The sequence below is a fragment of the Lissotriton helveticus genome, chromosome 9 (assembly GCF_964261635.1).
Source record: "Lissotriton helveticus chromosome 9, aLisHel1.1, whole genome shotgun sequence".
Taxonomy (NCBI): domain Eukaryota; kingdom Metazoa; phylum Chordata; class Amphibia; order Caudata; family Salamandridae; genus Lissotriton; species Lissotriton helveticus.
This window is the reverse complement of record NC_136070.1, coordinates 1,077,513,064-1,077,539,385: the sequence shown is the minus strand read 5'-3', so window position 1 is coordinate 1,077,539,385 and position 26,322 is coordinate 1,077,513,064. Positions and strand designations below refer to the sequence as shown.

The 26,322-nt window shown below is 52.8% G+C and overlaps 1 protein-coding gene across 2 annotated transcripts in view; it reads right to left on the bottom strand.

Moving 5' to 3' along the window:
* The window catches only part of DNAH1 (dynein axonemal heavy chain 1), a 1,443,760-nt gene that overhangs the window by 841,766 nt on the left and 575,672 nt on the right, over positions 1-26,322 (bottom strand). The window lies entirely within an intron of this gene.

The following is a 26,322-nucleotide window of genomic DNA, read 5'->3' as shown; positions in this document are numbered from 1 at the left end:
AGTTCATCTGCCCTGGGTATTGGATGGGCATCTGTCTTAGTGACAGCATTGAGACCCCTGTAGTCTACGCAAAACCTCATCTCTCTCTTGCCATCCTGGGTGTGAGGTTTAGGCACTAGAATTACAGGACTAGCCCAAGGGCTCTCTGAGGGTTCAATGACTCCCAATTCCAACATCTTTTGTACTTCAGTTTTTATGCAGTCCCTGACGTGGTCAGGTTGCCTGTAGATTTTACTCTGTATAGGCAGACTGTCTCCAGAGTCCACCTCATGTGTGCACCAGTTTGTCTGACTGGGGGTCAGAGAAAACATTTGTCTGAAGGATTGAAGGACTTGCCTACAATCCTGTTGCTGATGCTCAGAGAGGCTGTCAGAAAAGACTACACCATCCACTGACCCATCATCAGGGTTCTGAGTGAGCAGGTCTGGGAGAGGGTCACTCTCTTACTCCTGTCCCTCATCTGTGGCCATGAGCAAGCCCATGTCCTCCCTGTCAACAAATGCTTTGAGCCTATTCACGTGAAGTACTCTGTGAGGGCTCCTGAGAGTTCCCATGTCCACCAAATAGGTGACTTCTCCCTTTTGTTCAATGATTATGTGGGGTCCAGACCATTTGTCTTGGAGAGCTGCTGGGGCCACTGGCTCCAACACCCACACCTTCTGTCCTGCATGGTATACAGTTAGGACAGCCTTTTGGTCATGCCAAGCTTTTTGAAGTTCCTGGCTGGCCTCAAGGTTTTTAGATGCCTTCTCCATGTACTCTGCCATCCTGGAGCGGAGACCAAGTACATAGTCCACTATGTCAAGCTTAGGCTTTTTGAGAGGTAACTCCCATCCTTCCTTCACAAGACATAGGGGTCCTCTTACAGGATGTCCAAACAAAAGCTCAAAAGGGCTGTAACCAACCCCCTTCTGTGGGACCTCTCTGTAAGCAAACAGAAGGCAGGGTAAAAGGATGTCCCATCTTCGCCTAAGCTTTTCTGGTAACCCTTTTATCATCCCTTTGAGGGTCTTGTTGAATCTTTCAACAAGCCCATTGCATTGTGGGTGATAGGGTGTGGTGAATTTGTAATTGACACCACATTCCTTCCACATAGCAGTCAAGTATCCTGACATAAAGTTTGCACCTCTGTCAGAGATCACCTCCTTAGGGAACCCCACTCTGGAGAAAACTCCAACCAGGGCCCTTGCCACAACAGGAGCTGTAGTGGTTCTAAGGGGAATAGCTTCTGGATACCTGGTGGCATGATCCACTATCACCAGTATAAATCTGTGCCCAGATGCTGTTGGGGGGTACATTGGTCCAACAATGTCAATCCCCACTCTTTCAAAGGGAACCCCCACCACAGGTAGTGGTATAAGGGGGGCCTTTGTTGTGCCACCTGATTTGCCACTGGCTTGGCAGGTGATACATGAACGACAAAAGTTCTTAGTGTCCTCAGACATATGGGGCCAGTGAAAGTGTGGGGCAAGCCTGTCCCAAGTCTTATTCTGGCCTAAGTGACATGCAAGGGGAATTTCATGGGCCAAGGTGAGAAGGAAACCTCTCAGAGTCAAGGGGATGACCAGCCTCCTGGTAGCACCAGGCTTGGGGTCTCTTGCCTCAGAGTAAAGGAGTCCACCGTCCCAGTACACTTTATGGGCACCTGTGGCATTCCCTGCAGCCTCAGCAGCAGCCTGCTGTCTGAGGGGTTCAAGAGAGGAACCGTCTAACTGTGCCTGCCTCAAGTCTGCCCTGGAAGGGCCCCCTTTCCCAAGAAACTCAACCTGTTCAGGTTCAAGCTCTTCTAGGACAGTTCCTTCTGGGGTCTTGGGGTCAGTCTCCTGAGAGAGCTGATCCTGTTCCTGAGGCAGGGGGGAAGGGTCAACCTTACCCCTACTGCTCTTTCTCTTGGTTAGTGTCTGGTCCATTGTTCCAGGATCCAGCACTAGTTCAGCTGGGCATTTCTTGGCCTGTGACCTAGTCACAGCAAGGACATGTACTGACAAACCTAACATTTCCACATGAGTCCTATACTCCACATCTGACCATAAGGAGGATTCCAAATCATTGCCCAAAAGACAGTCCACAGGGAGGTCTGAACTAACAACAACCCTTTTGAGGCCATTTACCCCTCCCCAGGAGAAGTTAACAAGTGCCATACTATGGGAGGTAGTGGCATTGCTAGCATTGGTCACCAGGTAGTCTGCTCCCAGTATTACCTGGTCAGGGTCCACAAAGTTAGGTGTCACCATGGTGACACTGGCACAAGTGTCCCTGTAGGCCTGAGCCATTTTTCCATTAATCAAAGCCGTCTGCCTGTACTTGCCCAGAGTACTGGGACTTATTGTAGGGGTCATATTCATGTCCCCAGTACAAACAAGAACAGCCTGAGTAGGTGTTCTGACTAAGTCAGAGCCCGCCTCAATTCCCAGGGTTAACCCCACTATAGCCTTGGGAGGATTACTACCACTACTAAATGTACTAGGGGGTGCAGGTGCCTTAGGGGCAGTAGTGGTAGGAGTTGGGCCTTTCTTGGTGCACTCACTAAACCAGTGAGTATTACTTTTGCAGGACTGGCACCATGGTTTCTTCTGACCATTCTTCTTCTTTTGGGAATTCTGGGAATTCTGGGACCCACCCTCTTTAGATTGTTGGGGCCCTGTTGAAGACTTCTGGTCATTTTGCTTGTTCTCATTACCCTTGGGATCTGCTTTCTTCTGGCCACCACCCTGGTTCTGGTTCTGCTGCTTGACCCTTGTCCTGACCCATCTGTCTGCCTTCTTTCCCAATTCTTGGGGAGAGGTCAGATCTGAGTCAATAAGGTGCTGATGCAACAACTGATTCTGACAATTACTTAAGATTTGTTCTCTCATAATTAGATTGTATAATCCTGTGCAATCAGTAACTTTACTTCCCAGTAACCAGCCTTCAAAAGCCTTAGTGGCACAATCTACAAAGTCAGCCCAATCTTGAGACTGAATTTTCTGGGTGTCTCTGAACAGCAACCTGTACTGTTCAGTGGTTAAGCCAAACCCATCAATCAGTGTATTTTTCAAGACTTGGTAATTGTTAGCATCCTCAGCTCTAGTAGTGAGGAGCTTATCTCTACCTTTGCCTTCTAAGGAGAGCCACAAAATAGATGCCCACTGACTCTGGGGGATGCACTGGACAGTGCAGGCCCTCTCCAAAGCAGTCATCCACTTGTGGATGTCATCCCCTTGTTTAAAGGGGGGCACTATTTTACTCAGGTGTCTAGTGTCAAAACTCCTGTCTTTATCCTTAGGGATATTGCTGCCACCAGTGGGGACTACCCCACTTAACTGTTGCTCTCTAGCAAAGGCAAGCTTCTCCTTGGCAAGGGCAAGTTCTTCCCTCTGAATCCTCAGATTAGCCAGTTTCATCCTTGCTTCATGATCTCTTCTCTGAGGGGAAGTCAGTCTCCTCTGGGGAGAGATCATTCTCCTCTGAGCAGAAGCATGAAAAAGCACAGAGATGTTGGAGTCACTAGAATGAGATCTATCTCTTCTAACTCCAAAGTTAGGCCTGCTTAGGGTCAGTACTGGGGGTCCCCCAGATCCTTCCCTATGTAGGTCTAAGTTGGCCCTAGGAAGCCTGACTAGCTCAGCACCATTGTCTGCCTCATCCCCAGAGATTTCCTCTTCCTCCTCCTCCTCCTCTTCTACTTCTGTTTCAGGGAGGTTGGAGTCTGGGTCACCACAAGTACCTTCTAAGGGGGGCATGCTCCCATCTGTCTGAGAAGCTTTCCTAGCATCATAAGTCTCTAAGAGACCTAACAGAAAAGGAGTGGTAGGGTTAGAACCCTGTTTTAGTTTCCTGGAGGTACACAATTGTCTCATCTCCTGGAAGCTAAGGCCTGCATATCTGGAAGTGACCTGTGGAGGGTCAACAGCCATAAGGGGAGTCTCTGAAGACTCTCCATGGGTAGACATGCTTCTAGTGTGGTGTAAGTGATGCACCTACCTACACTATGGGTTTACCTACTGATCCCTTGCTAAGAGTTGTAGTCAAGGTGTGCTAAGCCTTGTTACACTACAACAGCTGGTTCAGTAGAACTCAGAGTATTCTAAGTTAAGTTATATGTACCTGGGTACTTATGTGATCTTTCAATTGATATTCTTAGGATACGTGCGAGGTAAAACAACAGCAAGCTCAAATCCCAACCGCTGCCACCAATGTGAGAAGTTGGCCTGATATATAGTGCTCACTATTCTAGTGATCACTGTGTATCATACCAAACAACCCTTATTGATGATTGGTTGTAAGTCAACCTTTCAGACCAGCTATCCTAGTAGCATGGACACGAGCAGTCTTCAGGCTAAACTCTAGAGGGCGTGTTAAGCCAGCTGTTTTACCATCACATATACCCCTTGAACACCAAGTGAAAGGACACCACACAAGTTGTTATGAAAATAAAGGATATTTATTTATAACAAGTCTATCCTGAACTCTTTATGAGTCAGGGAGCTAAGCACAATACAAAACTCTTACGAAAATACTTTAAGTTGCACAGTTTACACAAATGCCCGAGGGGCACGAAAAACCATATACTACAAAAGTGGAATGCGAAATACTAGCAGGTAAGTAACAAGATCCAGAGGCTTCAGGATCGCTAGGACTACACTACTGAACCCTAAGGTTAGGAGCAGGAGGCCTAGGGAGATCGGGTGCAGAGTGTGCACTCTCACCCGGGATGCGGGAAGAAGTCTATGGATGCTAGATCTCGTAAAGTTAGTGTTATCGGACGAATCCGACTAGTTAGGCTGAAAACGAAAAAGGATCTGGACACTTAGATAGTGAACCTACGTTGGAGCACCGAAATGCTCGAGTTACCTAGCCCAGGGGAAACGCTGGAGCCGGCCCGAAAGGCAACGGATGCCACGATGGAAGACCTATCGCGTAGAGTGCGTCAATTGGAACAGAGGGCGGAAGATGCAGAAGGACGCAATAGACGCAACAACATCCGAGTGGTGGGATTGCCGGAAAATATTGAAGGGTGTGACATGGTCTCCTTCTTGGAGAACTGGCTGCGAGATGTGGTGGTCCCTGAGGGCCTGACGCACTTCTACACACTGGAAAGAGCTCACAGGGTCCCGGCCAGGCCCCCGGCGCCGGGCCGTCCTCCCCGACCGGTGGTTGCGCACCTGCTGCATTTTAGGGACCGGGACATCATCCTGCGACAGGCCAGGACGGCTGGACCGTATAGGGTGGACAACGCCCCGGTCTCTCTCTTCACCGATTACTCTCAGGAGGTCCAACGTAGTCGCTTCTCCTTCCTGGCGGTCAAGAGGGCCCTTCGCGACGAAGGTGTGCAGTACTCCTTATTGTTTCCGACGCGCTTGAAGGTGATGGTGGACGGAGTGGCGACCTTCTGCGATACACCGGAGGACGCCTGGCAGTGGCTGGAGCGGTACCGAGCAGCAAGGACGGCGCTGGCACTTGGGCTGAGGCAGCGGAAGAGAGGCCTAAGCCACATAGGAGTAGACGCAACCGGAAACGTACGCAGAACAGGATTTCCCCATCTGCATCACAGACGGAGCTGGAGAGACAGGCTCCCCTGCGGGCGGTGTCGGTCATCTCTGGGGTGTGACGGAGGCACCATTGGTGGACTCAGGCTCCCGGCAAGGGTCAGATGAAGCGGAATTTGGGGGCTCCGAGAAGGGTCTTGAGGAGCTCCCTCAAGTTACCCCACAGACGGCCGATAGCCTGCTGGACGAATGATCTTCACCGATGCTGAGCGCAGTACAGTAAGAGGGGTTGATCAGCCTGTGACATTCACTCTGTGGGAGACACTGGGGGATCGCTTACTGGGGCGCTGGGAGGAACGCTTTCTTCAGTGTTGATGGGCGGCTGCCGGGTAATGTGAGGGCTCTAGAAGACTGGGGCTGCGCTTGGGGGAAGGCGCTGTTGGGGTGAAGAGATTAATATGCTCGAGGTCAACGCTTCACGGTGTGATGGGTCGCTTGCTGTCCGGCTTGGCTGGTGTAGGGTCACCCCCTCTACCTCACATAACTGTGAGTCTCTGGTGGTTACCAGGGTTCCCCGTTAGCGGGGGTCGGGTTTGGATGGGTAACAACTGTTTGGCGCCTGTTCTGGGGGAGGGTGGGTTGGGGGTTGGTTGGGGTTGTTTTGGGTTCCAGGGGTTTGCCGGTGTGCCGTTAGGGTTGTGTGAGGTTGGATCCAGCTATCTGCCTACCAATGGCGGCTAGACTGGAGTTAAAGTGTATCACTTGGAATGTGCGGGGGCTCAACTTTATGAGGAAGAGATATAAAGTGCATGCATATTTGGTCCGCAGGGGGGTCCAGGTGGCCTTTTTACAGACAACACATATAACGCAAGCAGAGGGGCAGGCGCTACAGCGGCGATGTAGGGGGCAGCTCTTTTATACCACTTACTCCGCTTATGCCAGGGGTACGTTGATCTGGGTGCGCGCAGGGGCCCCCTTTCAACCTGTGACAACGATGGTGGATTCTGACGGGAGGTTTGTTGCTGTGTTTGGACGTCTAGATGGCCGGGATGTTACGCTTTGCAGTGTCTATGTCCCGAACTCCGATCAGGCCGCGTTCTTCTCGGCGCTTTCGAGGAGGTTGGCGTCCCTTTTGGTGGGCACTGTGTTTATGGGGGGCGACTTTAACTCGGTGGTGGATGTAGAGATAGATCGTTCCCACCCTCCACTGGCACAATCAGTAGTGCGCAGGGTGGCTAAGGCGCGAAGGACCTGCAGGAGGAGTGGGGCCTTGTGGATACATGGCGAACACACCACCCCGCAGACAGGGATTATTCGTTTTACTCTGCACCCCACGATCTTCATGTGCGCCTCAACACAGTTCTCTGCACACCTGGGGCCCAGGAACTCACGCATCGCAGCGAATACTTGGCGAGGACTATCTCAGATCATAATCCCTGTTTGCTCACGGTCCTCTGGTCGCGACAACGGCAGACGGTTCCTACTTGGAGACTGAATCCGTTGGCGCTGGAGGACCCAGTGTTTGCCGCAGAAGTAAGGGAGGGCATTGAGCATTACTTTCAGGAGAACGCGGGGTCAGCGACTACTAGGGCGCATGAGTGGGATGCCTTCAAGGTGGTAATGCGGGGTGTGTGCCTCTCCTCCACAGTGGGGCCCGTCGGACGTTGTTAGGCGACTTAGAGCGGGAGGAGATCTGCCTGCGCAGGCGGAGAGGGCTAGCCACGTTGCGGGGGGCAGTGCGGAAGAGGTTCTAGCAGCTCGGGAGCGAGTGGCTATTCAAGTTGAGAGGCTTCGCTGTTTCGATTATAGAGAATACATGGTTCGGGCGCATGCAGAGAGAGATCGGGTGGGAACGTTGTTGGCGTGGCTGGCCAACCCGCATACCAGGGGCACTCCGATACTGTCACTGACCACACCCGCGGGGGACCTGGTTCACTCGCAGAAAGAAATTAACGACCAGTTCCTGGATTATTACACGGCACTATACCGGAGCAGGCTGACGGTGCCACCGACTGGCTTAGATACTTTCTTAGCAGAGGCGCAATTGCCACAGTTAGGTCCGGAACAGGGTGATGCGTTAGGTGCTGCCATATCTCTGGGGGAGATTAGAACGGCGGTTAAGCACATGGCAAGGAAAAAAACGCCGGGGGCAGACGGCTTGCCGGTGGAATTTTACGCCTCATACATTGACATCTTAGCACCACGATAACACCAGGTGTATGGTGAGGACTGGGAATTAGGCAGGCTGCCGCCGTCTGCTAGAGAGGCGATTATAGTACCGCTATTGAAGAAGGGCGGGCTACCTACCGCAAGGACGGCTTATCGTCTGCTCTCCATGCTTACTGTGGATTATAAGGTGCTGAGCAGGATCTTGGCCTCGCGGCCGTCAGTGCACATGCGTATGCTGGTACACCCGGACCAGTCGGGTTTCATTCCCACGCGGAACACCTCGACGTGCATACGGAGACTGATACGGGTCATGGCAGTCGAGGGGGAAGGTCCGTCGGGCGCGGCGGTGCTATCGGTAGATATCGAAAAGGCATTCGATAGTGTGGAATGGTCGTACCTGTTCTGCGTGCTTCGTAGGTTCGGGTTGGGGGAATAACTTTGTTCGTTGGACGCAGCTGCTGTACAACTGCGCCACGGCCAGGGTTCGCACGGGCCGTTCGTTGTCAGCGGCGTGTCCGTTGGAAAGAGGCACCCGAAAGGGTTGCTCCCTGTCTCCGCTTCTCTTTGCATTAGCGATCGAGCCCCTGGCGCAACAAGCTCGGCAGGGTCAACACTATGAAGGGGTGTTGCTGCGCGGTGAGCCACATTATATCTCCCTGTATGCTGATGACCTCTTACTCTATCTGGCCGATGAGGAGACTTCGGTGCAGGGGGCGCGGGAACTCCTCCGGGAGTTCGGGGAGATGTCGGGGCTGTGGGTTAACTGGTCCAAGACTTGTTTATTCCCACTGGCACAGAATTGCGCTCAGCCAACGGCACTGGGGGGCCTACACTGGGAGTCGGAGTGCTTGCCTTATCTTGGTGTCTACATTTATCATACCCACTCGCTCCTTTATGACGGAAATGTGGGCAGAGCGGTGAGGGGCATCAGAGGCAGTATGGGGTTTTGGCGCACCCTTCCGCTGTCTGTGGCCGGACGAATAGCGTTACTAAAGATGGTGGCCCTCCCACGGTTGCTTTACTTCTTCCGCACGTTACCGGTGTGGATTCCGGCTTCCTTCTTCAAGATGTTACGATCAATGGTCATAGGGTTCATCTGCGGCTCCGGCAGGAGACGTGTGGCGTTGAACACCCTGCTCCGATCACGGGAGGACGGAGGACTGACAGTACCGGATTTTGAGTGGTACTATCTAGCTGCGCAGCTGCAGTGGCTCACGCAGGTGGTGGCACGGGAATTTAGAGGCCCAGACGGTCCGCAGGGCAGAATTATACAGCGCCATGTCCTGTCCTTTATAGTGCTCCAGCAGAAGCTTCGGCTGGACCAGCTCACCCTTGAGGAGCGTACCCTTCGTCAATGTTGGTTGTGTACCCAGAGGCGGGCGGGTATCGCCGTCCCGTATGCCCCGGAGATCCCTCTGGGCATGTGCACTGCCCTCCCACATGGCGGGGATTTGTCGGTGCTGGCCGGTTGGGAAGACCGCGGGGTCCACATGATAGGGGACCTGTATAGAGATGGTATATTACTTCCATTCCATGAGCTGCAGAGCGCCTTCGATCTGCCGAGGGGTGACTTTTTATTACATACAGCCGTGGTGTCGGGAATCCGGAAACATTGGAAAATGGGTTTGGAGGAACCTCCCACGTCCTTAGGCTGCCAATACGTCACGATGGCCGCCGGTACTTTCAAGGCTATCACCTGCTTATACAGGAGATTGGCGTTGGAGGGACTGCCTCCCTTGGACGGGCAGAGGGCGCGCTGGGAGAAGGACCTCGGCCAGTCGATCCCGGAGGCAACCTGGCCACGGCTAGTGCGGAGGGCCTGGAAGGGCACACGCAACATCCGGTTTCAGTTGATCCAATATTTTACACTACACAGGGCCTATTTGACGCCAGTCAAAATCCAGCAGGTCTTTGGGGGAGCCCAGTCAATGTGCCCTCGGTGTACCGCAAGAGGAGCTGACTTTGGTCATATGTTTTGGTCCTGCGCAGGGCTGGGTACATATTGGACTGATGTTGTGACATGTTTGAATGGGATCACGGGGCGTCAGATTGAAGTGAGCATGGGGACCTGTTGTGAGAAGTTGGCCTGATTCGCTGTAAACCAAAACAAAATCCCTGACAAAACGCCATCGCGGCGAGGACTGAGGCCACGCCCCCTGAAGGCCACGCCCCCCTGTCGCTGTACTTAAGACGCTGAACACTAGCGCCTGAGTCTGATTCACGCACACTCCTGAGGCGGAAAGCCGGGAGTTTTTAAAAAACTGCTAAAGCGAATTATTTGTTTGTTGTCACCTTATTTCCTGTACCTTTTAATCCTTCACACGCTTGCAAGGCGCCAGGGCACTCACCTTTCTGCACAACGATTAGCGGATTTAGCGCTGACTCGCTGTAAACCAAAACAAAATCCCTGACAAAACGCCATCGCGGCGAGGACTGAGGCCACGCCCCCTGAAGGCCACGCCCCCCTGTCGCTGAACTTAAGACGCTGAACACTAGCACCTGAGTCTGATTCACGCACACTCCTGAGGCGGAAAGCCGGGAGTTTTTTAAAAACTGCTAAAGCGAATTATTTGTTTGTTGTCACCTTATTTCCTGTACCTTTTAATCCTTCACGCGCTTGCAAGGCGCCAGGGCACTCACCTTTCTGCACAACGATTAGCGGATTTAGCGCTGACTCGCTGTAAACCAAAACAAAATCCCTGACAAAACGCCATCGCGGCGAGGACTGAGGCCACGCCCCCTGAAGGCCACGCCCCCCTGTTGCTGTACTTAAGACGCTGAACACTAGCGCCTGAGTCTGATTCACGCACACTCCTGAGGCGGAAAGCCGGGAGTTTTTAAAAAACTGCTAAAGCGAATTATTTGTTTGTTGTCACCTTATTTCCTGTACCTTTTAATCCTTCACGCGCTTGCAAGGCGCCAGGGCACTCACCTTTCTGCACAACGATTAGCGGATTTAGCGCTGACTCGCTGTAAACCAAAACAAAATCCCTGACAAAACGCCATCGCGGCGAGGACTGAGGCCACGCCCCCTGAAGGCCACGCCCCCCTGCCCCCTACATCATGTGCTGTCACCGGAAGCGCAGCGGGACCGCCGTTTGCGCGCCGAAGGCGCGCCTAAGGCAAGCCCGTCTGCGCCCGTCATCGCCACGACATCGCCTTTCGCCAGTCCCCCTGGTCCAACCAGCCCCCATACGCTCATACGGTACGACCGTGAAGAACTCCTTGCCATGAATCTTAGCCAAAAATGTCCTGATGCTACTGGCACCCTGGGCCATTCAAAACTCCATTGCAACCGCTGCCATTTTTCCACCAATACTCCTTCTCGCGTCTGGGAATACTGTGGCAAAACTACAACCCCGCCTCTGACGATACTCCAGCTCAATGTCAGATCCCTCTCTAAACACCATCTAGAGGTAAACTCGCTCTTATTGGATGAAAACCCTGACATCCTCTTCCTCTGCGAAACATGGCTACGAGAAGGCGTATCTACCATTCCCAACCTGACGCTTCCAGATGAGTTTCACTTGGCCACCATAAATCGCGAAACTCGAGGCGGTGGCATAGCAGTAATTTACAAAAAGCACTTCACCTGCTCTTTTACTAAAGAAACTCTCCCTGACTGTGAATGTGCCCAATTTAAAATTAATATTAGCCCTCAGTTCACGATGTCGGGTCTATACATTTACCGTCCTCCAGGCCCCGCGTCTAGGTTCATTGACGCCCTTCTCGAGACGTCTACGGCACTCATTACTAAATCTGCCAACTTCACGATTCTGGGCGACCTTGATCTGCATTTTGAGCTAACTAATGACCACACAATTACTAATCTCCTTACAGACCTATCGGCTCTGCAGCTTAACTCCCTTATCCACGTTCCTACCCACATAGCCGGCCATACCCTAGACCCGGTATTCACCAATATCCAAGAGGCTGTCACAGAGATCCCCATCCCGATGGGATGGACGGACCACTACCTCATCAAACTAACGGTCCCAGCTCCAGGACGACAGTATACTTCTGAAACCAACCGTCGCTTAAAAAGACCTTGGCACAAACTCTCCATCCCCACTTTTCATGAAACATTAGGAGGATTTCACTGTGAAGCCAATCAGGATATAGACACGACCTATACCTCTTTCACTACCTGGATCACAGATGGGCTTGATACTCTCATTCCAGCTAAACTTACTAAAGGACGACTCACACCCTCTAATCCCTGGTATGATGTAACCCTTAAAAGCATGCGTAAGGACTGTAAGAGAGCCGAGCGCCAATGGAGGAAAAACTTTGATGGCCAGGATAAAACTAACTACTTATCCAAGCTCAAAACCTATCACAAAGCCATTAGCTCTACCCGCGCAGCTTTTTATGCTGATAAAATCAGTTCCAACCCGAACCCATCTTAAGTGATCTTTAAACTTGTCAAAGAGCTACAAAACCCTAGGTCACCCTCTCCAAAAATTTCATCCAACGAACAATGCGAGCAGTTGGCCACATTCTTTGTGGAGAAAGTCCAAAAAATCCATGCAACTTTTTTGCAGAATTCTCCTCATTCTGAGGAACGCAAGAAACCAGCCTCTACCAGCACCCCTCTTACCCAAATCCCTGCCATTACGGCTACTGAGCTGATTCAACTTTGCAAGAAAGTGAAATCTGGCTCCCCGACGGATCCCATGAGCCCTTCTCACTTTCTGGATTCGATTGACTTTTTCCTACCCCCCATGATGGATATTCTCAACCTTTCCTTCACTTCCGCTTCCGTACCCATAGCTTGGAAGCAAGCCTGGGTATCACCTATAATCAAAAAACCCACCCTGGACCCTTCAAAGCCGGAAAATTTCCGACCAATATCCCTCCTCCCCTGGATATCTAAAATAGCAGAAGCCCATGTCAATGGCATTCTTTCTAAACATGTGCACCTAAATGGAATCCTGGACCCATCCCAAAATGGCTTTAGAGCAGGTCACAGTACCGAATCTGCCCTATTGGCCACGACCGAACATCTCCGGACGATTCTAGACTCCGGTCAAAGTGCTGCGCTGATCCTCTTAGATCTCAGCGCAGCCTTTGACACGGTATCTCATGACATCCTTCTGAATCGGCTGGAGATAGCCGGTGTGTCTGGCCTCGCGCTCGCCTGGTTCCACTCCTTTCTTAAGGACAGATCCTTTAAGGTATCAGCCCCCCCTTTCCTCTCAAAATCCCATCTTATAGCCCAAGGAGTACCCCAGGGCTCAGCGTTGAGCCCCTCCCTCTTCAACCTGTATGTCCAGCCACTTGCAGAGGTGGCCAAAGAGTGGGGGCTCACGCTGGTGTCATACGCCGACGACACCCAGCTGGTTGTCTCTCTCACAGAAAGCCCGTCCTCCGCGGCATCCAGGTTCAGAGAGGGCATGGCAGCAGTGGCACAATGGATGACGGATAACCACCTTCAACTCAACGCCGGAAAAACCGAGGTGCTCCTCCTGGGCAGAAACACCAGCCTATGGAACGAGCACTGGTGGCCGTCATCCCTTGGCACCACCCCACTCCCCAAAAACTGTGTAAAAAACTTGGGAGTTTGGATGGATGCCAACCTCAGCTTCCAGTCACACACTAAAAAGGTGGCAGCCACCTGTATAGGTCTTCTAAGAAACCTCAGGCCTATACTCGGATTCTTTGATCCTAAGGTTCGACAGATAATTGTCCAGGCAACCATTCTGTCACGCCTAGACTATGCGAACGTCCTCCTCCTGGGAGCAAACAAAGCAGAAACGGCTAGGTTCCAACGAGTCCAGAATGCGGCAGCTAGAATGTTGGTCGGTCTCCCACGGAGATGTTCAGCCAGAGCCACCATCCGCAAACTCCACTGGCTGCCCGTAGAACACAGAATCAAATTTAAGGCTCTCATTACGATCTTTAAAATTGCCAAACAGGGAAACCCCCCTCTGCTGCGATACCTGGCTTGCCCTTATGTCCCTGGCCGTGAACTATGCTCCTCCAACCAACTTCTCCTGAAAGTACCCAGAACAAAGCGCTGTCGTACGGGAGGCCGATCCTTTGGCGTTCTCGGTCCCAAACTTTGGAACGATCTTCCTCTCAGTATACGCTCCATTGATACTCTCTCGGTCTTTCGTAAGGCAATCAAAACTTTCCTTTTCCCTGCCCCCTAGGGTATCTCTTCTTTCCCCCCTTCCCCCGTCCAGTAAAGTGTGTGCCTGTCTCTCAGCGCCGGGACGCCCCATTGCTGGGGTAGCTGTTGCGCTTCACCAAACACATAGAATAGAATAGAATATATAGTGCTCACTATTCTAGTGATCACTGTGTATCATACCAAACAACCCTTATTGATGATTGGTTGTAAGTCAACCTTTCAGACCAGCTATCCTAGTAGCATGGACACGAGCAGTCTTCAGGCTAAACTCTAGAGGGCGTGTGAAGCCAGCGGTTTTACCATCACATATACCCCTTGAACACCAAGTGAAAGGACACCACACAAGTTGTTATGAAAATAAAGGATATTTATTTATAACAAGTCTACCCTGAACTTTATGAGTCAGGGAGCTAAGCACAATACAAAACTCTTACGAAAATACTTTAAGTTGCACAGTTTACACAAATGCCCGAGGGGCACGAAAAACCATATACTACAAAAGTGGAATGCAAAATACTAGCAGGTAAGTAACAAGATCCAGAGGCTTCAGGATCGCTAGGACTACACTACTGAACCCAAAGGTTAGGAGCAGGAGGCCTAGGGAGATCGGGTGCAGAGTGTGCACTCTCACGCGGGATGAGGGAAGAAGTCTATGGATGCTAGATCCCGTAAAGTTAGTGTTATCGGACGAATCCGACTAGTTAGGCTGAAAACGAAAATGGATCTGGACACTTAGATAGTGAACCTACGTTGGAGCACCGAAATGCTCGAGTTACCTAGCCCAGGGGCTGCGGCTGCATAGGGTTCAAAAGACGTCGGGAATCCTCGTTACAGTCTATGGACCCTGAAAGAAGAAGTTGCTGGCAGGCGACCAGTGATGAAGTTCGATGGGATCCAAGCCTGGATTGGAGTTGAAGATGACCTGAAAGCAGAGGGGACTCAGTTCTTGATCACTAGCCAGTGATCAGATGGGCACCAGGATGGCACCGGATGAAGGCACCTCGACCAGGTGAGTGGGCGACGCTTGGCTCTGCAGTCTCTCGGACCAGGAGGCGTTGTCGGCAACCAGGATGGAGGGGCGAGCTGTCCCACGAGGGTGACTGCTGTCGGTGCTGCTGAAACCAGGATTGGAGCAACAAGCCTTGGCAAAGGCAAGCCCACGCGGTGGACTCAAGATTGCGTCTGGAGTGGACCAGGAGGCTCCAGGGTGCTCCTCTGTTGGAGGGGAGCAAGGGCCAGTCTGGAGCAACCAGACCAGCGATGGAAGTGTCGTGGTTCGTCGTCAGGAGGGCTACAAGCCAGCAGGCAAGTGGCCGGACAACGCGATGAGCAGCAAAGAGCAGAAGGGCCCCACGCAGATCTCGTGGATGCTGGGGGGCTGGACTTCGGTGCTGGAGCTGCTCAGGGTTAGAGCTTCTCAAACCCCAATGCACTTACTCGAGGGTCTCTCGGGGGTCGTGCTGGTGAAGCGTCGTGCAGGTCTTGAAGATGGCCGGTCCCCCGGGTCTCGTCACACCCACGAATCTCAGCTGGGCTGGATGATGTAGGTAGAGGTCAGAGATGGAGGGAAAACCGGGTCTCGTCGAGCTGGGCAGTCTTGATCCGGAGGATGGACTTCAGCAAACCGCAAGAGCTTCGATGGTGCCTGCTGGTGCAGGGTGGCTACTCCTTAGCCACAAGGGAGAGTCTTCAGAAGAGCCTTTCGTGGGAAGTAGTTTCAAGATTCAAGATTATCTAATTTGGGAAGGGGGCCTGCTCCTATCTTTATACTAAGAAAAGGGGCTGGCACGCAACTAAGTCCTGCCCTATGGGTGGGACTAGGAGGGGGGTGGTTACACCCCTCTCCTTTGTCCGGTCTCTCCCCAGCTCAGGGGCTGGTGTGCCCCAGGAACTGGTTTGAGCCGGCATATGCGCAGTGAGCACCGGGGTGCCACTTGCAGTCACCTTCCTTTCAGCCCTGCCTACCTGGAATACACAAAATCCTGTCTGGGATGGTGCTGGCACCGCCCCTGACAGGAAACCCTTTGTCCATGCCTCCGTTGCTGGAAGGACTCCCAGCAGCAGGAGGGCAGACTTGTGTCTCGGTGGCAGCATCCATTTTGTGGAGCTGACGCTATGTCTGACTTTAACCGGGGTTCACAGTTACATACATGTCGTGTCCCTCTAGAAGGGTGGAATGCTAACCCCGTCGCCAGAATTGGCGAGGGGTTAGTATTCCAATTCGTATGACACCTTACTCGACATGTTTTGATAAAGCTATACCAAAGTTAGCATTTAACCGCGAGGATTATAATGCACTTAAGAGTATATGGTATAGCGTTATCATGGAACAGCTATTTGGACTTGGTTCCGCAAGCTGCAAACGGGCTCAGCTCATGCCAGAGCACCATCTCACATAATTCCAAGCACTCTGCCTTCAGGATTGATAAGGCCTGCCTTAGGAGTGACTGATAGGAATATATGTGTCCATTTTAGGGTTAGATATAGGAATACTATATCTAAAGCAAAGGGGGTTTACACCACCTTGCCCCAGCTGTCGTGCAGCCAGTTGTGTCTGTTTGGGTGGCCAGCCAGGGGTGGCATAATACATGCTTCAGCCCCTGGTAGGCCCTGGGTACACCTATGCCCTGGATACCTAAGGTATGCTGTACAGGGACTGATAAGGTGGCCCAGTACCAATTGGTAAGATGCACCTAAGGTACATGGTTGTAATTTAGAGAGAGAACAGCTAGGCTGTGGGTCTGATTAGCAGGCCCACAGCCAGGGAAAGTCGGAGATCAGTGAAGCAAAAAGCAAAAATCTGGGGTGGCCATGGGATTGCAGACCCCACTCTCCTACACCTGTCTTTTACTTTGGTTTCCGCATACACCAGCCACAAAAATTACAAGCAAATTCTTCGATCTGGGGCTGATTATGGCCAAAAGAGAGCTCACCATGCACTGGAAATCCAGGGGGGGACCTAGCTTTCTAAGATGGCGAGGGAGCTTCCAGCAATGGGCGAGTAGTGAAGGAACTCTTAGACTACAATTAGCCAGACGCACTTCTAATGACAAAGCGCGGGATGCGGGCGGGGCGTGGGGTGTGCTGGTGGCGGACCTTCAGTTAGCGGCGGAGGCTGATGAGGGAGATGGGGCGGAGATGCCGACGAGTCAGACATCGGAGATTGGGGGGGAGACCACAGGGGTACACACGGGAGATGGGACCACCTAGACCCTAGTACTCCATCGCAAGTGCTGGTTCGGTGAGGGATGCATGGCCTGCTTTGCACATTTACCTGAGGTTGCCAGAGTACTGCGGGATGTAACTGTGAATGTCCGCGAGAGGAGTTGGGTGCTGCAGCACAAGGGTTTATGCCAATCCATAGGAGGGAGAGTAGAAGGCACACCGGTCTGGGGGGGTGGGGGTAGAGGGGGAGGTGGGTGGGGATTTGTGTAGGGATGTGGGATGCATAAAACTGTTGATTTTCATCCTGACCAATGGACCCACGATGCTGATGGTCTACTTATGCTGAATGTTTGTAAGATGATTGAAGACATGTTAATAAAATCTGTTTAAAAAAAAAATGGGTGCGTAAAGTTAGAAAGTTAAAAAGTTAGGAGTCTTTCGACTGGACTAGAACTAAACCACTTGAAACTAGGATACTAGGAGAGTAAACCTACACAGGAGCACCGCAGTACTCGCGTTACCTCACCCACAGGAAACGGGTGCACAGGTCTCAAAGTGCGTCGGGTTTCGTCATGGAGTTCTATGGAGCCTTGGAGAAAAGATGCTGCAGGCTTCCAGGAGAGAAGAGTCCGGTTGGATCCAAGGGTGGATCAAGGATAAAGAGTACCTGAAAGCAGAGGGGACAGAGTCTGGGTCACTAGCCAGTGACCAAGAAGGAACCAGGCGATGTCGGGCGCAATCAGGTGGTTGTCGTGAAGCTTGTCTCTGCAGCCACGTGGACCAGGAGGTGTCGACGATGACCAGGAGCTGGATACGGACTGTCCCACGAAGACTCTCGCTGTCGGCGGTGTCGGATCTCGATTCGGAGTCAACAGGCCTTGGCAAAGGCAACCCACGCAGGAATCGAAGATGGCTTCTTACTCAGGCCAGCAAGGACTGAGGGGCTTCTCCTTCGCAGGGAAGCAAAGGCCAGTCTGGAGCAACCAGACCAGTGGTGTAGATTGTAGTTTTCGTTGTCACAGAGGCCACTAGCCAACGGGCAAGTGACCGGACAGACGCGTCGAGCAGGAAAATGCAAAAGGGCCCCACGCAGCACTCGGTGAGTGTGGAGAGGTGATCTTCGGTGCAAAGGATGCTCGGGGCTGGGGCTTCTCAATCCTCAATGCACAGCTTCGAGGGTGCCTCGGGAGCTGCACAGAAAGCACTTCGCTGGCTTTCCAAGATGGCCGGTCCCACGTCTCTCCTCGCCTCAACGAGTCTCAGCTTTGCTGTGGCTGCAGATCGGGCTGTTGGATGTCTGGAAGTCCGGGTCTTGTCAGGCTCTGTTGTCGAGCTCCGGCAGGAGCAACGATAAAGCAAACCGTTGAGCGTTTGATGGTGCCTGCTTGCACAGGGTGGTCACTCCTTGGCCACAAGGGAGATTCTTCAGTCTTCTACGTCGAGTAGGATGTCGAAGGGTCCAGAGTTCTGTTTCAAAGTTTCAGTCAGGATTATCTAAAGTCTAAGGACACAGCTCCTACCTTTATGGCGCATGACCAGGGTGGTGGCAGCACCTCGTGATCGCGCTTGGGATTGGCGAAGCTGACTGCGAGTGATCTCTTCTGCTACTCGCCTCACGCTGCTTCATTTATTTGACCCATTTTTAAAATCCTACTTTTAACTTCCAATTGATTTAAGAATTGTGTAGTATGTATTTTTAAAATCCACCTTTGTGTACCGCTGTGTGCGCAGCTTACCGGTCCCCCTGGGCCCCGTTCCACCGCGGCTTGCCTGTGCCGATTGACGTGGAGGGCTAGGTCGGGCTCCATCTTGGGCAGTCCCGGACCCAGGCTGGACTCGAGTTAGCGGTCCAGCTCGGGGAGGGGCCTGGGCTTCAAATAGAATTGATTTTGGCGTGTCTGTGCGCATGACCAGGGTGGTGGCAGCACCTCGTGATCGCGCTTGGGATTGGCGAAGCTGACTGCGAGTGATCTCTTCTGCTACTCGCCTCACGCTGCTACATTTATTTGACCCATTTTTAAAATCCTACTTTTAACTTCCAATTGATTTAAGAATTGTGTAGTATGTATTTTTAAAATCCACCTTTGTGTACCGCTGTGTGCGCAGCTTACCGGTCCCCCTGGGCCCCGTTCCACCGCAGCTTGCCTGTGCCGATTGACGTGGAGGGCTAGGTCAGGCGCCATCTTGGGCAGTCCCGGACCCCGGCTGGACTCGAGTTAGCGGTCCAGCTCGGGGAGGGGCCTGGGCTTCAAATAGCGATGTGTCCCAGAGCGCGCAGCGGTCTCGCGCAGCGGGCGCGCCGTCTGCGCGCCGAAGGAGCACCAAAGGAGGGCCCGTCTGTGCCCGTCCGTGCCTCGGACGGGCCTAGGGCTAGCCTTACTGCCTCCTCTCTAGTTGACCAAGCTGGGCTACATAGGCTTACCTATTCCCGTACTGATCTTTTGAAACTGGCTCCTCCTGCCGCGCAAAGCTGCTGTCAGCGGAGAGGACCAGAGCACATTGGGACGGCTTGTCCGAGCTGTGGCTTTTCTACCCAGCTCACACTACCTTCATGTTCAGGCGCTGGTGCGGACCGCACTACAACTGTCAGAGCCGGCCTAATCAATGCTAGATCTGTGGTGAAACACGCAGCTGACATCTTCGAGGTTCTGACGGAGGGTCAGCTCGACTTACTATTCATCACAGAGACATGGCTTAATGTCTCGTGTGCTCCGACCATTGAGCTGGCAGTCCCTAGAGGTTTCAAGATTGCCAGAGTGGATAGACCCCTGGGTAGGGGAGGATGTCTAGCAGTTATATTTAAAGAAGAGTGGCACTTTACCTCCGAGCAATTAGCGGTGGGGATGGAGGGTGAAGTTCTTCATTTTTCCCTTATTATTTGTCCCCACTTCACGCTGGGGGGTCCCTGGTATACAGGCCCCCAGGCCCTGCAATTCACTTTATAGAGACGTTGGAGGATTGTATAGTGCCCCGGGCTTTGAATTATCCCAGATTTCTTCTGGTTGGCGATTTTAACATTCACGTTGACAACATTGGCGCTCTGGAATCACGCAGACTGGAAGAGGTTCTGGATCTGTCACAGCTCAAGCAATGGGTGTTGTCTCCAACTCATGCAGGTGGTCATCTTTTAGACCTGGTGTGCTCTAACTTCCCCATTAAAATGGCAGGCCCGGAAAAGGTTACTTGGTCGGATCACGACCTCATCAGGTTTTCATGGGAGGTGGATAACGGGGGTAGATCAGCTTTGACACTCCCAGTCAAACACCCTCAGAAAATTAACCTGGCTGTATTCAGCCAGGAACTGTCAAATACTCACCTGCCATTCTCACCCGAGTTGGATAAGGCGGTTGATGATTTCAATGGGTGGGTGCGACAGGCGGCGAATGCATCCACCAAACATGCGACCGCACCCAGATTTCGACTCAGCCCCTCTCAGCCATGGTTCTCCCCTGAGCTGAGGGAGCAAAAACTGGGGTGTAAAAAATTGGAGCGAGTCTGGAGGCGCGAGTATAGTTCTGACGCTAAGGCCGCCTTGCGCACTGCCCAAAAGAAATATTATGCCGCCATTAAAACTGCCAAAGGACTCTACTATGCAGGGAGAATAGCCAAAGCGGAAAATAACAGTAGAGAAATCTTCTCTATCATTAAAAGTTTCGTGTCCCCTGTGGCAGAAACCACCACTCTTCCATCTTCGGGGGAATGGTGTGAAGTTCTGTCTAATTTTTTTATAGACACGATAGCTAAGATTCAGCAGGACCTTACCTCTGCGTTACCAATTGGGGACTCAGGGATGAATATCTCTATTAGGTCTCATCCCTGTGATACCCAACAGTTCACTAATTTTGCGCTGGTAGCAGAGTGTGATGTTTTGCCTCTTCTTGAATGCCTTAAATCAGGCTCTCCCGCCGATCCGTGCCCGGCTCGGGTTCTGTCAGAAGTGGCTAGCATTGTCTGTGGTGATGTTACCCAGATCGTGAACCTCTCTCTCTCTTCGGCAGTGGTCCCTGCTGAATGGAAACAGGCTAAGCTTTTGCCGCTTCTGAAGAAACCAGGCCTTGATGCCACGGTTCCCGGTAACTACCGGCCTATTTCTCTTCTCCCTGCCCTGACAAAAATCTGTGAGAAAATAGTCTTCCGACAATTAGAAAGATTTGTAGAGTCCTCCAATGCCCTGCACCCAGCCCAATCAGGCTTCAGAGCTGCATATAGCACTGAAACGGCACTAGTAGAGATGACAAAGTCGATTCGGGAGTGCCTGGACGGGGGCGGCAGAGCAGTCCTGATTTTATGGGATCTCTCTGCCGCCTTCGATACCGTCCCCCATGCGCTCCTCACCGCCAGGTTGTCGACTATCGGCATTGGCGGCAATGTCCTGGCCTGGGTGTCCTCATTTCTTTCGGGTAGGACACAACAGGTCTGGATGCCGCCTCATGCCTCTAGTCCAAAACCACTCCTTACGGGGGTTCCACAGGGATCCACTCTTAGCCCCCTACTGTTCAACATTTATATCACCCCTTTGGTGTGTCTTGCGGAACAGTACGGGGCTAAGATTATAGGATATGCGGATGATACGCAGTTACTTTTCACCTGGCATGACGATCATCTGGATATAGCAAAGGTCCATCTCTGCCTATCCTCAGTTTTCCGTTGGTTAACTCTGGCCCAATTAAAATGTAATGAGGACAAATCGGAGGTCCTCTTCTACGGGTCTTTCCCTCCTAGTTTTAAAAGTTCACTGTGGCCCCCGAATGTTCCATGTCCTAAGGAGATGGGTGGCCCTGCGAAAAACCTTGGGATCTGGTTTGGAGAGGACCTAAAATTTGAGGACCATATAAAAAAATTGACTGGAACGTGTTTTGCTACCTTGAGAATGCTCAGGAAATTTTTTCCACTACTACCTAGAGAGGCGAGGGAGACTGTCGCCCGAGCACTCATTCTAGCAAGGCTGGACTATGCGAACTCCCTGTTCAGCGGCATTCCAGCCTATTTGACCAAACGTTTGCTGGTCATTCAGAATGCCGCGGTCCGTCTTCTTTTTAACGTTCCTAGATGGAAGAGCGTTCGGTCTCATATGTCCAGCCTTCACTGGCTTCCAGTACCTCAACGCATCCTCTTTAAAACCTTAGTACTTGCGTTTAGAGCAACCCATAACCAAGGTCCAGCTTACCTAAAGAAAAGATTTACACTCTATGCCCCCACCAGAGAACTTCGATCATCTTCGCTATTTTAAAATGACTCTTCCTCGATTTAAGTGAATCAGACTTGGGGGACAGTCCATTGCTGTGGTCGCGGCCCGTGCCTGGAATGCTCTCCCCTTTCATCTGCGCTCCAGTCAATCCGTAGCCCAATTTAAAAAAAATCTAAAAACTCACTTATTCAGTAGCAGTTCATAAATTTGATCCTTGCTTATCCTTCTTTTCCTTTCCCACCGCGCCAGGATACTCCCCAGTAACAGTGCGCGCTACAAAATCATTTATACATACATATACATTATACATACATTCCAAATCAAGGGGCTGGATTACCTGCTAGGTCCCTCCTATGGGTGGGACCCACGAAGGGGGTGGTTACACCCCTTTCCCTTTGTCTAGTTTTGCACCAGAGCTGGGGCTGGAGTGCCCCAGCACCGGTTTGAACTGGACTATGCATGGGACACCTTGTGTGCCCCAGGCAGTGTCTCGTTTCATTCAGCCCTCCCTGCCCCAATCCACTATCTCCTGTCTGGGGTGGTGCTAGCACCTCCCTGTGACAGGAAACCTATTGTCCAAGCCTCCCTCGCTGGAAGGACTCCCAGCAGCAGGAGGTCAGACTTGTGTCTGTGGCAGCAGCATCCATTTTGTGATGCTGAGGCTCTGGTTAACTTTAACCGGGATTAAGGAAAGTAACATGTCTTCTCCCTCTAGAAGGGTGGAATGCTACCCCCGTCGCCAGAACTGGCAAGGGGGTAGTATTCCAAAGCGTATGACACCTTACACGACATGTTTTGATAAAGCCAAACCAAAGATAGCATTTAATCGCGAGGTTCATAATGCACTTATAGTAAGGTATGCCAATATCCTGGAACAGCTATAAGGACATGGTTCCGAAAGCTGCAGACAGACTCAGCTCATGCTAGAGCACCATCTCACATAAAACCAAGCACTCTGCCTTCAGGATTGTTAAAGTCTGCCTTAGGAGTGACTTATAGGTGTATATGTGTCCAGATTTAAGGTTAGACATAGGAATACTACAACTAAGCAAGGGGTGTTTACACGACCTTGCCCCAGCTGAGTGATCAGCCAGTTGTGTCAGTTTGGATGGCCAGCCAGGGGTGGCAAAAGATATGCTGCAGCCCCTGGTAGGCCTTGAATGCACCTATGCCCTGGGTACCTATAGTACACTGTACAGGGGCTCATAAGGTGACCCAATCCCAATTGGTAATGTACCTATAGTACATGGTGTTGAATTTAGAGAGAGAACAACAGGGCTGTGGGTCTGATTAGCAGGCCCACAGCCACATTAGGTCGAAAACCAGTGAAGCAAAAAGCAAAAAATGGGGTGACCATGGGAGAGCAGACCCGACTCTCCTACACCGTGAACCGCAGGTAACGCTGGTGGGCCGGCAGGACGGGGATGTGGAAATACGCGTTCTGCAAGTCCAATGCTACCATCCAGCCTTCTGGGTCCAGGGCAGCTAGGACCTGAGCCAAAGTCAGCATCTTGAACTCTCCTTCCGGAGGAAGCTGTTGGCGCTCCGTAGGTCCAAGATAGGGCGTAGGCCTCCTTTGCCCTTCTTGGGTACCAGAAAGTAGTGGGAATAGCAACCACGTCCTACTTCTGGCCCAGGAACGTGCTCGACAGCCCCCTTGGGCAAAAGGGCCGTAACTTCCTCCTGCAAAAGTTGCAAGTGATCCCCGAACATGTGGTGGTACTGCGGTGGCATTTCAGGAGGGGTCGCCTCGAAGGGGAGGGAGTAGCCCCTTCGGACGATTTGCAGCACCCACATGTCCAATGTGATGGAGCGCCAGTGGAGGAAGTGATGGCGAACCCTGTCCCCTACTGGCGTTGAATGGGCCTGAATTCTCACACTAGGAGGATTTCGAGGCAGCACGGTATGAATAATAGTTCACAGTGCTGCAGGGGCGGGTGTGGACTGACCTTGCTGGTGTCCCCCGGCACTTCCACGGCGGTTACCACGTCCGCGTTGAGATTGGTTCTGCAGCCTGTGGCTAGCTGGACGTGAGGGGGCACCCCTTCCTTGTCCATGAATGGCACGAAAGGCGGAAGTTTGCTGTTGTTGGCCGAGGCCCACGGACTTTGCCGTAGGCCTGGAGTCCTTGAAACGCTTCAGCGCACTGTCCGCCTTCTCGGCAAAGAGGTGACGGCCATCAAAGGGCATGTCCATCAGGGAGGCTTGGACATCGCCCGAAAAGTTGGCGGACCTCAGCCAGGCGTGGCGGCGAACCGCCACCGTCATTGCAATCGCCCTGCCTACCGAATCCGTGGTATCCAGTCCACACCGAATGGAGTATTGTGCTGCATCCTTTCCCTCTGCAAGGGCTTGGGTAAGCTTTGCCTGGACCTCCGCCTGGCACTGCGGCAGCCCTTCCGTAACCGTATCCCACAGAGAGTGGGAGTAACAGCCCAAAAGGCAGGCGGTGTTGACAGACCGCAACCCCATTCCGGAGGGGCGGTCGGGAATGCGGTCTGGGAGGTTCACCAGGCTCTCAGGGGTGGGGTGAACGGACAGGAAACTGGGGTCGCCCGTAGCCGGGCGGTGGTGTCGGGCAACGTTCCGATTTACAGGGAGGCCTGTGGGGGGCTTGGACCAAGTGCCCAACAGAACGTCAGTGAGGGCTTCATTAAACGGCAGGAGAAGCTCCGAGGAGCTTGCCGGTGGTTTGAGCACCTCAGTGAGGAGGTTAGTCCTCACGGCCGCGACTGGGAGCTCAAGAGCCAAGGCCTTGGCCGCCCTAGTCAACACCACGCTGTAAGAAGCCCCCTCCTCCATAGCCAGGGTTGGAGGGGGAGACAAATCCAGTGTCGGGCGAAGTGTCCAGACCACTGGCCTCCCCCCGTTCATCTGCCCAGTCCTGGCTTAACTGGCGCTGCAGTGGCAGAGGGTCCTCAGACCACTCCAAATCCCCCTCGTTTTCCATCTCCTGAAAATCATGAAGAAATGATGGAGCCGGGTCGACGATGAAGGACTCACCGATCGCCATCGAAGACGGCACCGGATGGTGCCGGTCTGACGCTGGATCCGGACCGGGTGGGGATCGGGGACGACGCCATGTGGGGACGGCGCCCGGGGTGACACCCTTGGTGACAGAGCCGGCGGAGGGTTCATAAGGTCGACCAGCATCGTCACAGATCCAGGCCTGGATCCTGAGGAACCCTGCGGCGTGGGGACCGGAGTCGTCAACGGCGTCGGGGCCGAAGCACCCGACGGCGCCGGGCCCGGAGTCTCCGGCCCGCTTGGGCTCCCAGACGGACCCACAGGGGCCCGAAGGCGCCTCGGTGGTTTTCGAGGGAGGGAAGCGCGACCTCATGGCCGTGAGGAAGGTGCTGATCTCCTCCGCGTCAAGTGCAGCCCAGGGACCGGCGGGTGTGGAGCTGGGCGCGGAGTTTGCGGCTCCGGCAGAGCCGCGTGGGCGGTGTCGCCCGAACCCCGGCCGCGATGCGCGAGCGTCGGGGAGTCAGAAGAGCGGTGTCGCTTCTTCGACTTCTTGTGCCTCGACTTACCTGAGGACTTGGAGCCCGTTGAGTGGTGTCGACTCGCCAAGCTGTGATGACTGTGGCCACGCGACTGGTCCCTCGACCTCCTCCTGTACCGGGGCCTCGAGCGACGCGGGGCCGTCTGCCGGAGCTCAAGTAGCTTGCGGGACCGCTCCCCCCTAGCCTTGGACGTCAAGGCCCGGCAGTCAGGGCACGGCTTGTCATCGTGGTCGGCCCCGAGGCAGTAAAGGCACCAACGGTGGGGGTCGGTAACCGACATCATGCGGTTACAGTCGTCGCAGGGTTTGAACCCGGACATCCCTATCAGCACCGGAGTCGAGTATCGACTCGAGAAGATCCAAAAGAGATCGAAAAAGTTAGTAAAAAATTGACTAGGAGTACTGCTCTCCCCGGATCTGCGCTTGCTGGCGCGGAAAAAAGAAGAACTGACGACAGCGCGAGGGCGGCGTCTAAGTACTCCGACGACATCATCCCGGCGATCACGATGCTGACGCGCAGGGGTACTGCTACGAAAAACTTTCCGGATCCAGTCTGACGCCTGGGGATATTCTAAGGTAAGGAATCCAACACTAACCTGTTTCTTTCAGATTTAGAGTTTGTCGAATGGGGTTCTTCCTTATAAACATGGCATATCGAGTCTGCCTTATTACAAGTGTATTATATCCTACG